This window comes from Poeciliopsis prolifica, unplaced genomic scaffold (genome assembly GCF_027474105.1).
Source record: "Poeciliopsis prolifica strain line A6 unplaced genomic scaffold, Auburn_PproV2 SCAFFOLD071, whole genome shotgun sequence".
NCBI classification, from domain to species: domain Eukaryota; kingdom Metazoa; phylum Chordata; class Actinopteri; order Cyprinodontiformes; family Poeciliidae; genus Poeciliopsis; species Poeciliopsis prolifica.
Window position 1 is genome coordinate 1,838,450 of NW_026562446.1, and position 12,677 is coordinate 1,851,126.

The 12,677-nt window shown below is 37.8% G+C and overlaps 1 pseudogene; it reads right to left on the minus strand.

The window, feature by feature from the left end:
- Positions 1–633: 633 nt before the first annotated feature.
- On the minus strand, positions 634–7,799 carry LOC129352018 (SH3 domain-binding protein 2-like; annotated as a pseudogene).
- Positions 7,800–12,677: the final 4,878 nt, after the last annotated feature.

Consider the following 12,677-nt stretch of genomic DNA (forward strand, 5'->3'; position numbering starts at 1 on the left):
ACCTCATAAACCGACTAATAATCTGGTTCTAGGAAACGTTTTCACATGCCTTTAATTTAAAAAGCAGATTTCACTTCCTGTGCTTAGATCTGCAGAGGAATGAAAACCAATGTTTACCCAGAATGGAAAGATATTTAATTTTTGGTTTATTGACTGTTTTTGTTTGTTTTGTTTTTTTTGTTGTTTTTTTTGGTATGTGTTAACATTCAACAAATGAATGCAAAAAAACATTAAGTTCAAACGTAATTGCATAAATCAGGCTTACTATGCCTACAATGACTTTGATTTTCTTATATTTGTTCTTTTCAAAGCATCTATTTCTCTCTTAGTTCATATTTTGCTTCTTTAATATTAAACACTGCAAAAACATTTTACTGAAATTTCTATGGCATATAACTTAATAAATTTATACCAGTGAGGTCCAAACCTTTTGCCACTTAAACCAAAATCAAGTCAAAGCAACAAAAACATGTTTTTATAATAAAAAACATCTGATTTTTATTTACTGACTTATCATTATTAACTATCTTATTTTTATTGTGTTGCCTTGTTATGTTGCTCAACTTTCTCATCCAAAATTACTAGACTCTGAAGTTTCTATACACAAAAGCACAAAATAAAGATAAACCCACTTTTTATGCAATTGTTTATACATTCTCAGTACATATCTTTTAAGAAACATCACATTTACATATTTACAGTCATGCTTTTACATATCTACATATAAATATGGACAAAAGCTACTCTGTATAAAACTCAGGAATGTACAAATTTTAAAAAAGACTGTTTTGATGTTGACAGAAACACAAAACAGACGCAGTCAGTCCCAGTTTAGTCACACTGTTAATTTGAAAACAAGATTTTCCATCTCTCTTAATGTTTTCCCTTCCAACTGAAATGTAAGTCATAAGTTTCTGTTCTTCCATGTCAAGGAAGGTTCAGGATTAAACTTTTAGCTTTTAATTTTGTCCGTTTGGCTTGTTGAAGGTCATTATGTGTCATGTGATGCAGCCAAATTGACACAAAAATACTCATTGTAAGCTTTAACATCTGAAATTACTTAGAGAAATTATACAGAAATAAATATTTATAGCTATATTGAGTGATATGTTTATGTGTGTAGGCTATATTTCCAGAATCTGTTGCTTTATGTTGTCATTTGTCGCCTCCTGGTGGACAGAATGTGTCACAACCATCAACCTGTTCTGATTTCCAGCTGGTTCTCCATCCTCCTCTGGGTGATTTTCAGTTCAGTTTGAATCCGTTTGAAGACACGTTTCCAGCTGCATGTTTGGTTTCAGCAGCTCAGGACTTTGGCATAAGGCTTCTGCAGGCACAGCGAGCCGTGGTGAGGGAGAGGATGGCTGTAGTAGTGTTCAACCAGCGCTGCCAGGTTGGGGAAGGTCAGGTCGCTCTCCAGAAATATGCTGTCATCCTGTCAGCAGACAGAAATGAGACATTAATGACTTATTTCCAACATAGAGTCATTATACAGCAGGGGCGCTGTTACTATTATTATTATTATTAGTAGTAGTAGTAGTAGTAATAATATTATTATTATTATTATTATTATTATTATTATTATTATTATTATTCCTTACCTCTTCAAACAGCCTGTAGTTTCTGGCCTTGTTTATAGCGACGTCCCAAACCACCAGAACCTGAAAAACACGTAAATATCCTTTAATCAGGCGTTTCACTTCTGGCTACTTTAACTCTTCACTTTTTGTTATACGTCACAAAACTATCGAAGTAGGTCTTTAAAAACAACTTCAGCACATTCAGAAAAGATGTTATCCTCTCAAAAACACCTCAAAGTAAATCTATTAAAATTACATAAAAAAAAAAAACAACTTTTCACGGAGAATTATTTTAACAAATATTAAGTTTCCAAAAGTTTAACAAGGGAATACCGTCTTCTGAAGAACTTTAACCCATAATTTCAGAGATAAAACCATTAAATTGGATTTAACATTTCACTTTTTGTTAAAAATTAATGCATAAAACTATTAAATTAGGTCCTTAAAAACAACTTCAAAAAATATGTTATTTCCCCAAAACAGCCTCAAAATAAAACTATCATGTAAATATGAGAAAAATCCAAATAATTTCACATGAAACTATCTTAAAAGTGTAGATTATATATATATTGTATTATCCAGGCTTGTATTAAATTGAATTTTAATCAAAGTTAAATTTTTGATTAAAATTTAATTTTGATTAAGAATTATTTTACCAATTATTCTTGGTAAAATAATTTTAAAACAGTAAACTAAGCATTCAGAGGAAACTATGAGGTCTGCTGTGGAAAAGTCTGGAGTTTAGAATTTCTGTACTTAAACAGAGGAAAGAAACACAAGATTGAATTAAATCAGGCAGATTTTAAAGGATGTGTGGTGTTTTTGTTTTCTACCTTTGCAGTTTTGGTTCCTGAGTTTCTGATGCCGTAGAGTCCGTCCGGCGGATTAGCACAGCACTCTTTAAAAAGCCTGAAGAGGAAAACATCAACATGATTTTTATTATTAATGAAAGACTGAATATATCTGAAAATGTCTTCAAGATTTTACGAATGTCAAAAGCTGAGAAAAACTAAATAATTGAAGAAATCAGAGGTTTTGGGTTTTGCCACTAGGGGCAGTAAAAGTCCAGAAAAGTGTGGGTAGGTTTTGGTTTTAAAGCGTTTTTAATCTGTGAAGCATTAAAAAGTGTCTTACATTTCTACAAAGGTGGTTTCAGTGGAATCGATGAAAACTGAGTCTGGCAGCTGCACCTGCACACAGAAACAACTCAGGTTTAACTTTAACAAAAGATACAGAAAAATATACAAAAAATGTCACCAAACTGAGACTAAAGGCCCAAAAGCTGCTTAGTGTTTTGTGTAGATTGCTTACATTTTCATAGTCGTCATCGGAATCGTGTCTGTGTTTGGATGACTTTGGTTTCTTCCTGAAATCAGCGGGGATCTCCTCTCCCAGCGAACGGAAACTCTGCCCGTCTGGAGATGCTCTTCTGACAAGAAAACACTCGTTAGAGAAGCAGCTTCATCTAATTCACTCAGATTTCCTCCCTGGACTCATATTTATCTACCGTAACAATCAGAAACATGAAAAACCTTTACAATAAAGAAAAAAAAATACAAGAATAAAGTCAGAAAATTATGAGAAATTGGTGCAATAAAGGAGGCAGTGGAGAGAATCAAAAAGTTTAACTGAATATTGTCAAAGTTTTACACAAGGCCAAAATCCCAAAGTTGAAACTCCTCAGTTTCAAAAATATAATTTTTCTCCCCATTTAAAATATTATGGTGAATTCTTCACCTCTTACCGGCACTACAATAAATTAAACAATTATATTTTAATAAAAAGAACATTAGTGTAATGTTTAATTTAATGTTTACAGTTATTTAACTTTTTATGGTCAATTATTTTCAATTTTGTTTGTCTATAAAATGTTTTCTGTTCATATCCAGCAAGAAGAATGAGAATCTTCTCTCAAAGCCTCTGGTGTGTTTGGCCAACTGTAACAGCCGGACGGGACCAAGTGTGTTTCTGGGTGAAAGGTCACTGGATGTTTGGGTCATGACTTACTAAAGGTAAAGAACAATTTGTTGTCTTTTACTTAACATTTTCTGTTTAAGAAGATCTAAACTTCCACTGTGGACACAACTGGTTTAACTGGAACTTTTTAAACCAAACCGGACAGCTTTTAGACCAAACGGTCCCCAAATTCAGTCCTGAAACTTTTAGAAGTGTCCTTGTTCCAACACACCTGCATCAAATGACTGACTCATTAGGCATCTTTAACTGGTTCTTTGTTTCCGCTGTTTTCTTCCAGAGGTGGTACAAGTTGCACCAAGCGGCGTCTCCGTTTATTGGCCTGTGATTTACGTCAATGCATGAGCAAAAGCCAAACCTAACAAACTCTCCAAAACAACTAAATCTAAACACTGCACTGGACGGTTGTGAAATTCGTGGATGACGCAGAGATTTAATTTTACTTGGCACTTTGTTTTATGACAAAATGAAATATCTGGGTTTATTTAAGTCCATGAAAACCACAACCTGAGGTTCTCCGTTGCAGAATGTCACTGCAAATAAAATCATCGGAGTGTCAAGCACATTCCCAATAATCACACCACAGCAGCAAAGAACAGGCTGTAATGAAGACGCACCCAAATTGGCTTCAACTAAACCAAACATTAACCAGCGAGATGGAGACGTGACAAAGAAGAAGCAGCTTTACATGGACCAGAACCTGCCAACTGTTTTGGTTTCTGGATGCTTGAAGATAGTGGAGCATTGGAAAGGAATCAGTTTGAGACGCAGTGGGAACCATGACTGGTGAGATTGATTGTTTTTCTTTTATTTCAGCAGTTGTTTGGTTTGGCTCCTTCTGGTGCAGAATAATGATGCATATCTCAAGTCAATTAAAGGCGACGTGAGAATTCAGACTGCAAAAGCTTTGAAAACAATCGAAAATGTGTCCGAATTAGTCTCACATATGGAAGTGACACTTATTGGTGGTTTGAATTGAAAGAGTCAGATTTGTGTGGCATTCACCTGAATGTAGCCAAACTGTCAAGAATTATGACCAAACATCTGACACCCAAACTGTGGCTAACGGTGATCCTTGAATGTGACTTACTGAAACGGAGACTTTGGCTTCTCCAGAGTGTTGCGGCGTCGGTGGCGGTTTCGGTATCGTTGGCGGTTTTGGTATCGTCGGCTTGTTGTGAAGTCCAGACTTGAGAAGCGGAGACGATGGCGTTTGGCAGGCAGCGACGGGGCACTGGTGGACAGCAGGTTGACCTCGGTGGGGGGCAGCGGTACGGACGGCTTGGTCCGAAGGCAGTGGTTTCCCAGAGACTGGGTACTGCCTGTGTTTTGGGGAGCTGTTGACCGGGCCGTTCAGGACCATCCTGTTGTGCAGCTGGTCACAGATGGGCAGAGTGGCTGGCGAGTGGACCTGGACGGTAGAGTGGGACCTCAGGTCTCTCCGATCGTTGGCAGTATTCCCCAAAGACACCGTCCTGTTCTGAACTGTTTTCAAGGAGCTGGGAGGAAGCAGGAGGAGGCGTCGGAGACGGCGACTTCAGGTGAGGGGCAAAGGGCAGAGGAGGGGCGGACCTTTGCTTTGCTCTTTCTGGAGAGGCTGGTGAGGAATGGAGGGCTTTTTGGGGAGTGGGCTCGTTGGGTTTCTGTGTTGTCCAGAAATAGGAAGAAGCGTGGCTTTCTGGACATTTGGACTGGAATCTCGACGGAGCGAAGTGGCTGGAACCGGAGGAGGAGGGTAGGAAGGAGGCGGCCCGTTGGGTCGACCTGCAGGGACAGGAAATCACCAACTTAGACACTGAAGAGCTTTTCCAAGATGTGGAGTAACTTCTACCATGTTCTAGAAAATATGAACAGAACCAAAGGTGTTGCAAGTCAGGCTGGACCAACATCAACAATATTTATTGACTTTTGATCGATATCAATAGATAACATCTGACCAATATGACTGGTCTGGTGGATGTAGGCTTTAGCTTTAGCCACTGAACTCCTCATGACCAGTAGAGCAAGATTAGCGGCATCAACTAACTCACTCAATCTTCGGTTGCTTAGCAACAGCCTGTTGAGTAACTTGCGCAGCAGCAGTTTAAGGTTTTGCATCATAACTGCTTAAAAATAAACTACAATGGTGTAAAGTGAAAATTGTGGACGAAAGAAATGTCACACCGCCAGGTTAGCAGCATTTGAGATGTTCAAAACAAAAAAAATCAATAACTATTGATATAATGTGCTTGCAATTGTTTTTCAGACGGTTTTACCTGAAGATGTTGGTGAGCCGTCACCGTCTGGCTTCAGATAGTCTTCTTCATCTTCTTCATCATCGTCCTCGTCAACGTAATCTTTACATAAAGAGAGAAAATGTTAAAGTTTCATAGATGGTTAAATGGTGGAGCATTGCTGAAGGTGTTAGCGTGGTCTTACCATCATCTCCTGTGTCAACAGCGTGTTTGATTTCCATGGGTCTCTCTATGGTGCCATAAAAGTCTGCGTCTGAGTCCAAGTCACTGTGGCAACAAGGAAAATGTAACGAATTACAAAAAATTGCTCAAAGAAGCAACTGTCTAGCTTGATAGTGTTAGCCAACATTTGCTACTCTTGAACTTGTTTGAATCTACAGGGTTAACATATTTCAGTTATAGTCTGAAATACAGCATAGCCTGGGAAGCCAAATGCAGTCAGATAGTTCAAACATACAGAAATGAACACAAATGTTAAAGTTCATCTGACTTATTTGTAAGTGAGAGTTTATTCTAGGCATGTGGGTTTCCTTCAGCAGTGCAATACGTGCAGACGAGATTGAAAATTGCTCTTTGATGTGTGTCATAGGTGCTTGTGTCTTGTTTATGTTTTATACCTTATTTAGCATTTTAATTTATGCTTTTGTACTTTAAAATAGTAGGTTTGACCAGATTCTTACCTTGAAATTTGGGCCTCTTTTCTGTCGTTATAGTGATCTATTTCCCTTCGCAGAGATCGCATCCATTTCTGTAAGACAAAACAACCAGAAGTCAGCTTCTCCCTGCAGAGAGCAGAAACATCAGGCGTTAACGGCTCAGTGATGTTCTCACCCGTCGCTCGTCTTCGCTCGCTGCAGAAAAGTACCACGTTCTGTGTTTCTTACTGAAGTGGACGACTTTAAAGGGAAAAACGTTGCTGGACGTCGTCTCCTCTGCTGCCCTCATCACTCTGTTGATCCCAACAAATGTATGATCAGAGATTTATTGCTACATAATTATTGGATGCAATTTTCAGATTTTAGTGGTTGGAGGATTTCTCTTGTCTTTGGTTAAAAACCAGGAGCCATTTCTCCTGCCGGCGCTAGATGAACATGTTTGTTTTGGTTGTATTTACCCAGAATGCCTTACTTTCGCTCACTTCCTGCTTTGGAGCAGTTCCTAGTCTGCTTAGCGAACCACAGTTCACTTAAACTAAACTGAGACCAGATCTCAAACAAACTGGACTTTACAGTAAATTAACAAGAGTTGGACCAAAGCAGATTAAACATGGCTGGTTTAATGATGTACTTTAGAAAACCTCATTTAAATTGGTCTCTTTTCACTTGTTTTGGGAGAACCAGGTATTTGGGCTAATATTAGCCATAAATGATAGTTTTAGTCCAAATGCTACAACTAGTTTGTTTTAAATCAAGCAAAATCTGCTAAACAAGACATAAAACTTTTCACCAACCTGTTGTAGCCATTGAGAGAGAACGCCCCCTGTGGTGAAGCAGAGGTACTGCTTTTGAAGTAGTACACGCAACCCTTGTGGATGATTATGTACCTCAAAGGCCCTGAAGACAACAACGTACATGAGGAATGTTTTTATCCGTCTAATCAACAAGGCAGAAATGATCAGTTTGATTGTTTGACTCACATTTCATGAGGCTGAACTGACTGCCTCCCTTCTTGTGCAGGTATCCTGCGGTGGAAACTCCTCCCGGCATCGTGAGGAGGTTCTGAGCCCCGATGGCTCGCATCGGCACCGGCCAGTACAACTCTGGAAACGACATGGTTCTGCAGGCGGGGAGGAAAAAAAGCAGAAAAACATGAAAATCAATCCGTCGTTTTCCTCTTTCAGTCCAATGAAGTGATTCCTTCTTCACTTAGAAACAAACTGAAAATGTAACATCCAAGTTCTCCTCTACCTCCTGCTGAGTCTTTTGCTAATGCTCTGGATAACGGTATTTTCCCGCAGCATCCTGACTGTGGAGCTGAAAACTGTGGAGGCTACAGTCAGCAGAAGGTCCATGACAGAACGGCATTTTGGTTGGACTCTTTCCTGACCGGGTTTCCTGCTGCGTCTGATCCGATCCGGGCCGAACCGTCCATCTGAACTCCTGCTTTCTTTCCTTCAGCTCCCTCTCTCTCTCTCTCTCTCTCTGTCTCTGTCTGTCTGCCGTTTTATCTCTTACATTCTCCATCTTACATCATCACGTCAAACTGAGATAGCGCTCCATGGAGGCAGGCACAGAAATCTGCCTGAACACAGATGGATTCAGATACGACAAGGCATCCTGAGTTTCTCTGGAGTTCAGAGGGAAAAATCTGTGTGTGTGTGTGTGTGTGTGTGTGTGTGTGTGTGTGTGTGTGTGTGTGTGTGTGTGTGTGTGTGTGTGTGTGTGTGTGTGTGTGTGTGTGTGTGTGTGTGTGTGTGTGTGTGGAGAGCATAAAGTAAACACTCTTAATGAAGTTTTAATCTCCAAATGAGTTTATGTGTGGTTTCCAGGATATCACCAGAATCAAGGAGGGTGTGGTCACGTCACGAGTGTCTGAAGTCCAAAACCCAAAGAACTGGAAGAACCTCAGGAGAAAGTACCGACCATTAGGCTTTTATAAAACCATTTTTTTTGAGCGTCGTTACGAAGCTGACTTTTAGAAATCTACATCAGGACGGTAACAAAGTTCAGTCTCGTTAGCTCACTAGTTTCTGCCTTTCTGGTTTTTCTGTCCTGTCAACATTTCAGTGTTTTTACCTGCTTTAAAAAAAATCTGTTACTAAATTTCTCTTTAGCTATACGAATAACTCATGATTAACTTTTGTAATCGTGAATAAAATGAAATAAACTGACTATATTTCAATGTTGCTCATCTTTGCTAAATAAACAGGTTTTAACTTTAAACATTGAATAATTTTTTTGATGTTTGTAGAAACAGCGATAAGTTTCATTACTGTGATGTTTGTCTGAAAACACAGAGATGAAACAGGAAAGCAAATTCTTTGACAGTAAATCAGCAGGGAGGAGCCTTACACTGTGTCTGACCTCTGACCTCTGGCAGCTCTGCTGAGCTTTCACTTGGATATGAAGAGGGAATCCAGATGCTATCAACTGACTGCTAACACACAACTCTGTCACTAAGCCTAATCTGGGTCAGAACTGGGTCAGAACGGCTGTTTATCACCCCAGGAGGAAATCCTGCAGTCCTGCAGAGCAGCAACACGACGGCGTCGCGACTCTGCAACCAGCATTTCTCTGTTTTCACAGGGAAACGCAGCACAGATTGGTTTGAGTTTTCTCATCATTCTAATGAGAATTTATTCTCAATTCACAAATATCGAAGGATAGAAGAATCATCTTCTATTTATTACTGATAATTCCTTAATACTGACTGAAGTACTGGTTCAATTTGTCAAATTATTTCACGTTTTACAATGAAAAAATGTATTTTAAGTGAAATATTGACGTAAAAAAGCTCCTCTGATGAAAAGTCGTGTGTAATTTTGCTTTGTCTTATTTCAAATGTACTAAGACATTTACAATAAGGAATAAACTAAAATATTTGTGTTTTTGCAGTGCTATCACGAATCAAAAAGGTGCCATAATAAATTGCTTAAATTAAAACTCAACATATGTTTGATAATGAATTAACTTATAATAGAAGCAAATATGTGACACAACTCAAAGTATAGTCTCTCTGCATTACTGGCTTTACCAAGTTGAAGTGATTATTGGAAACATTTCTAAGTATTTTGTGCTAATTAATTTAATAATTTGTCTTAATTAACGATATTCTATCCAGTTATTGTCTTAAAATGCCAAATATTTGCATATATGCATCAAGTTTTTTACCTTTTACATATTGCTAGTGGCGCCGGCAGCTTAAATGACTCATTTGTTTCTTCTGAGAACCGTTTCACCTCGACTTTTCCTCTTTTTTTGTTTTTCTGGTTGCAGATAACGATCAGAGAGCTGCTGATGGCAGCAGGGGAAGCAGCTTGCATACCAGACTCACTGGATCATGTTTCCTCTGAGAATAACACAATATGTCTGGACCCGTTCGCACTGATGCCAATCTGCTTTCACCTGAGGCTGCAGCTGCAGGCATGCAGCCGATTTATCACAACGAGATCAAGGCGACAAATTCAGGAGTTAGGAGGGAATTGGCCAGTTGAATCATTTTAGAGGAGTTAATTTCCTCTCATAAAGCAATAATACATCATCAATTAAACTTCTCGTTTCTGGGATTCATAGGAGCATAAACTGACTTTTATAACCCTTATAAAATCACAAAGTATAAAGTTTGACCTACATGACAAAGAATATGATTTCCTGTAGATCTGAGGTGTTCAAGCTGTGGCGCGGGGGCCATTTGTGGCCCTCAGAATAATTTCAAGTGGCTGAATGTGGCATAACTTTTGCAAACTCATGCGGTTGAGTCAGATAAGCAATAAAATCCCAGGGTGTCATTTTTCACTAATGAGAGAATACATCGAATGTGTTAATGATACGTAATGATTTTCACACCTGCGGTTCTCAATCGGTTGATGAATTTGTAACTTTTTCCCGCGGTTTGGTTTTTTTACACACAACGGAAACTCCAGGCCAACCAGAACATGTCACTGCAAAGCGGGTGAGAACTTTTATGGGTCAGACGAGTCCAGAGCAGAAGAGCCAGATGTAAATACAGGAAGAGGATGTCATGACGAGAAGAAGTAGAAAACATGGAGGATCTGAGAACTGCATGTTTGTGTGATTGGGGGAGCTGAGGCTCAGTGAATGAAGGCGCTCACAAACAGATGTACTAGCGCATCTCCTGTTCCAACCACCGTCGTCGTCTTCCAGGAAATTACAGGAAATACTTTGACATGAAAAGCTGCATTAAGTTTTAAAGTTTACAAGAAAGACACTTAAACCTTCCTAGTTTGTTTGACTTCTCTATTACGTCCTATAAAGCACCAAGCTTAAACGATTAATCGCAATTAATCGCGATTAATCGATTATTGAATCAATAATCAGTTAATTGGAGAATATAGACTCTAAAAAGGCTGTTTGCTGACAGAACACATTAAAAGTACTGAACAAAAATACAAAATTTTGAATCTAAGACAAGCAAAATAAACCTTTGCTTGCAAACATTTTCTACCTGATTTGGCAGTTTCAGCTTCACTTGGTTCAGAATCTGTTAAATACCTTTTTCCATCCAATATAATCTACAAATTATAATTTTATCATTTGTTGCATCCTTTGCTAACAATAATCAAGCATTTATTAAAGAAAAGTTATTGCATTTTGTGCAATAAAATGTTTATTTTTTCTCTCTAAAAAGGAATTAAAATTTGTTTATTCACATTTTTTAATGTATTTCTAAAAATGTGAGAAAGATTCTTAAATTAAAAATCTGCACAATAAGCAATTATTTTATTAATCCCCAGAATAATCGATTAATTGATAAATAAAATAATTGTTTACAAAAGCTCATGATGTCTTGTAATGTAAAACAAACAAATGAGTTATCTTTTAATTTATTTGAAAGGATTTTTGGAACCAAACAAACCTGAAGACAACATTCATGTTTCTGATCACATTATTCAGGTTTTGTCCATTAAACATCATTTATTTATTGTTGAAGAATATTTAACAGAGATAAATTAAATTAAAAAGCTGTTTGTTATTTTAATGAAATAATAACTCATGTGTGAAGGTTTGGACACGTTTTCTACTGGATGGTTTAGTTTTTCCACCAGCGATCGGCTAAAGGAGTCGTCGTTCAGTAAAGAGGAAACTGAAACCGTCGTGGTGGAAAACCCCTGACTGGTCGCCGCTCTGGACAGGATTCCTGCTAAATTACCTCAGCAAAAACCAACAAACCTGAAACTAAACGGTCAGACACAACGGAACAAGTTCCATAAAATAAAATAAAAACTAAACATTTCTGTGAGATTTTATATTCCGACTGTTGAGTCAGTGGCATTAAATAATAATAATGTTTCTTTGTTCAATTTAACTGAAAAACAAACAAAAAATTAAATGCAAAAGCGTCACAGTTTGAAACTGATCGTTTTCTGAAGCTTCATCTCATTAACCTGGAAAATTATTTTGTTTCTGCCAAGTCCAATTGTTAAAATATTATTAATCTATGCGACACTTGTCAGGTTTACGTTTATATTTATACAAAAAGTTTTTCTGCAAGAATATTCTGTGGTTATATTTTCCACCTTTGGAAAAAAAAAATTTTTTTCTATTTTGTTGTGAATTTAACTCATAAAAACAGATTTTTCTAATTTAATATGGAACTAAAATCCACATTTAATAAATTAAAAAGAATAATTTGAACTGTCCAGGAGCTGAAGAGGTTTTAATGGTTCCCACTTAATGACAAGTTTGAATGAAATTACGTCAGTAAGAAATGTTCACTTGGCATGACGTTTTTCTGCCACGGAAACTTTTAGAGATGTGAAAAACCTGCAGTCAAAGAGGCAACAGATTATTTCCTCATCTGGTCATTTTGTTTCTGTTATGTTTCCAAACACAAAGTCTCTTTATTCCCTATAAGTTCCTATTTAACCTTAAAGCTGACGTATGGGGCTCCAAAACGATTAGTTTCAAAATAAAAGCATGTTTTACGAATGCAAATGACACTAAATTATTTGAAAATAATGAAGTTACAGCAAATCTTTTAGCTGATATTTCATGCATCAATATTTCCAGCAGTAAAAGATGTTTTTGTGGACGGGCACCAAAATCAGCTCCAGCCCGGAGCCCTGGTCCTGTTAACTCCGGCCCTGCGCTGCGTTTAGGAAAACCTCCAGTTGAAAACGTAGTTAGCGAACAGTGAACACATCATGAAGCAGAAGATTCTACAGTGGCAGATGGAATAAAACTGACTTTATAACGATTATTAGTGAGTT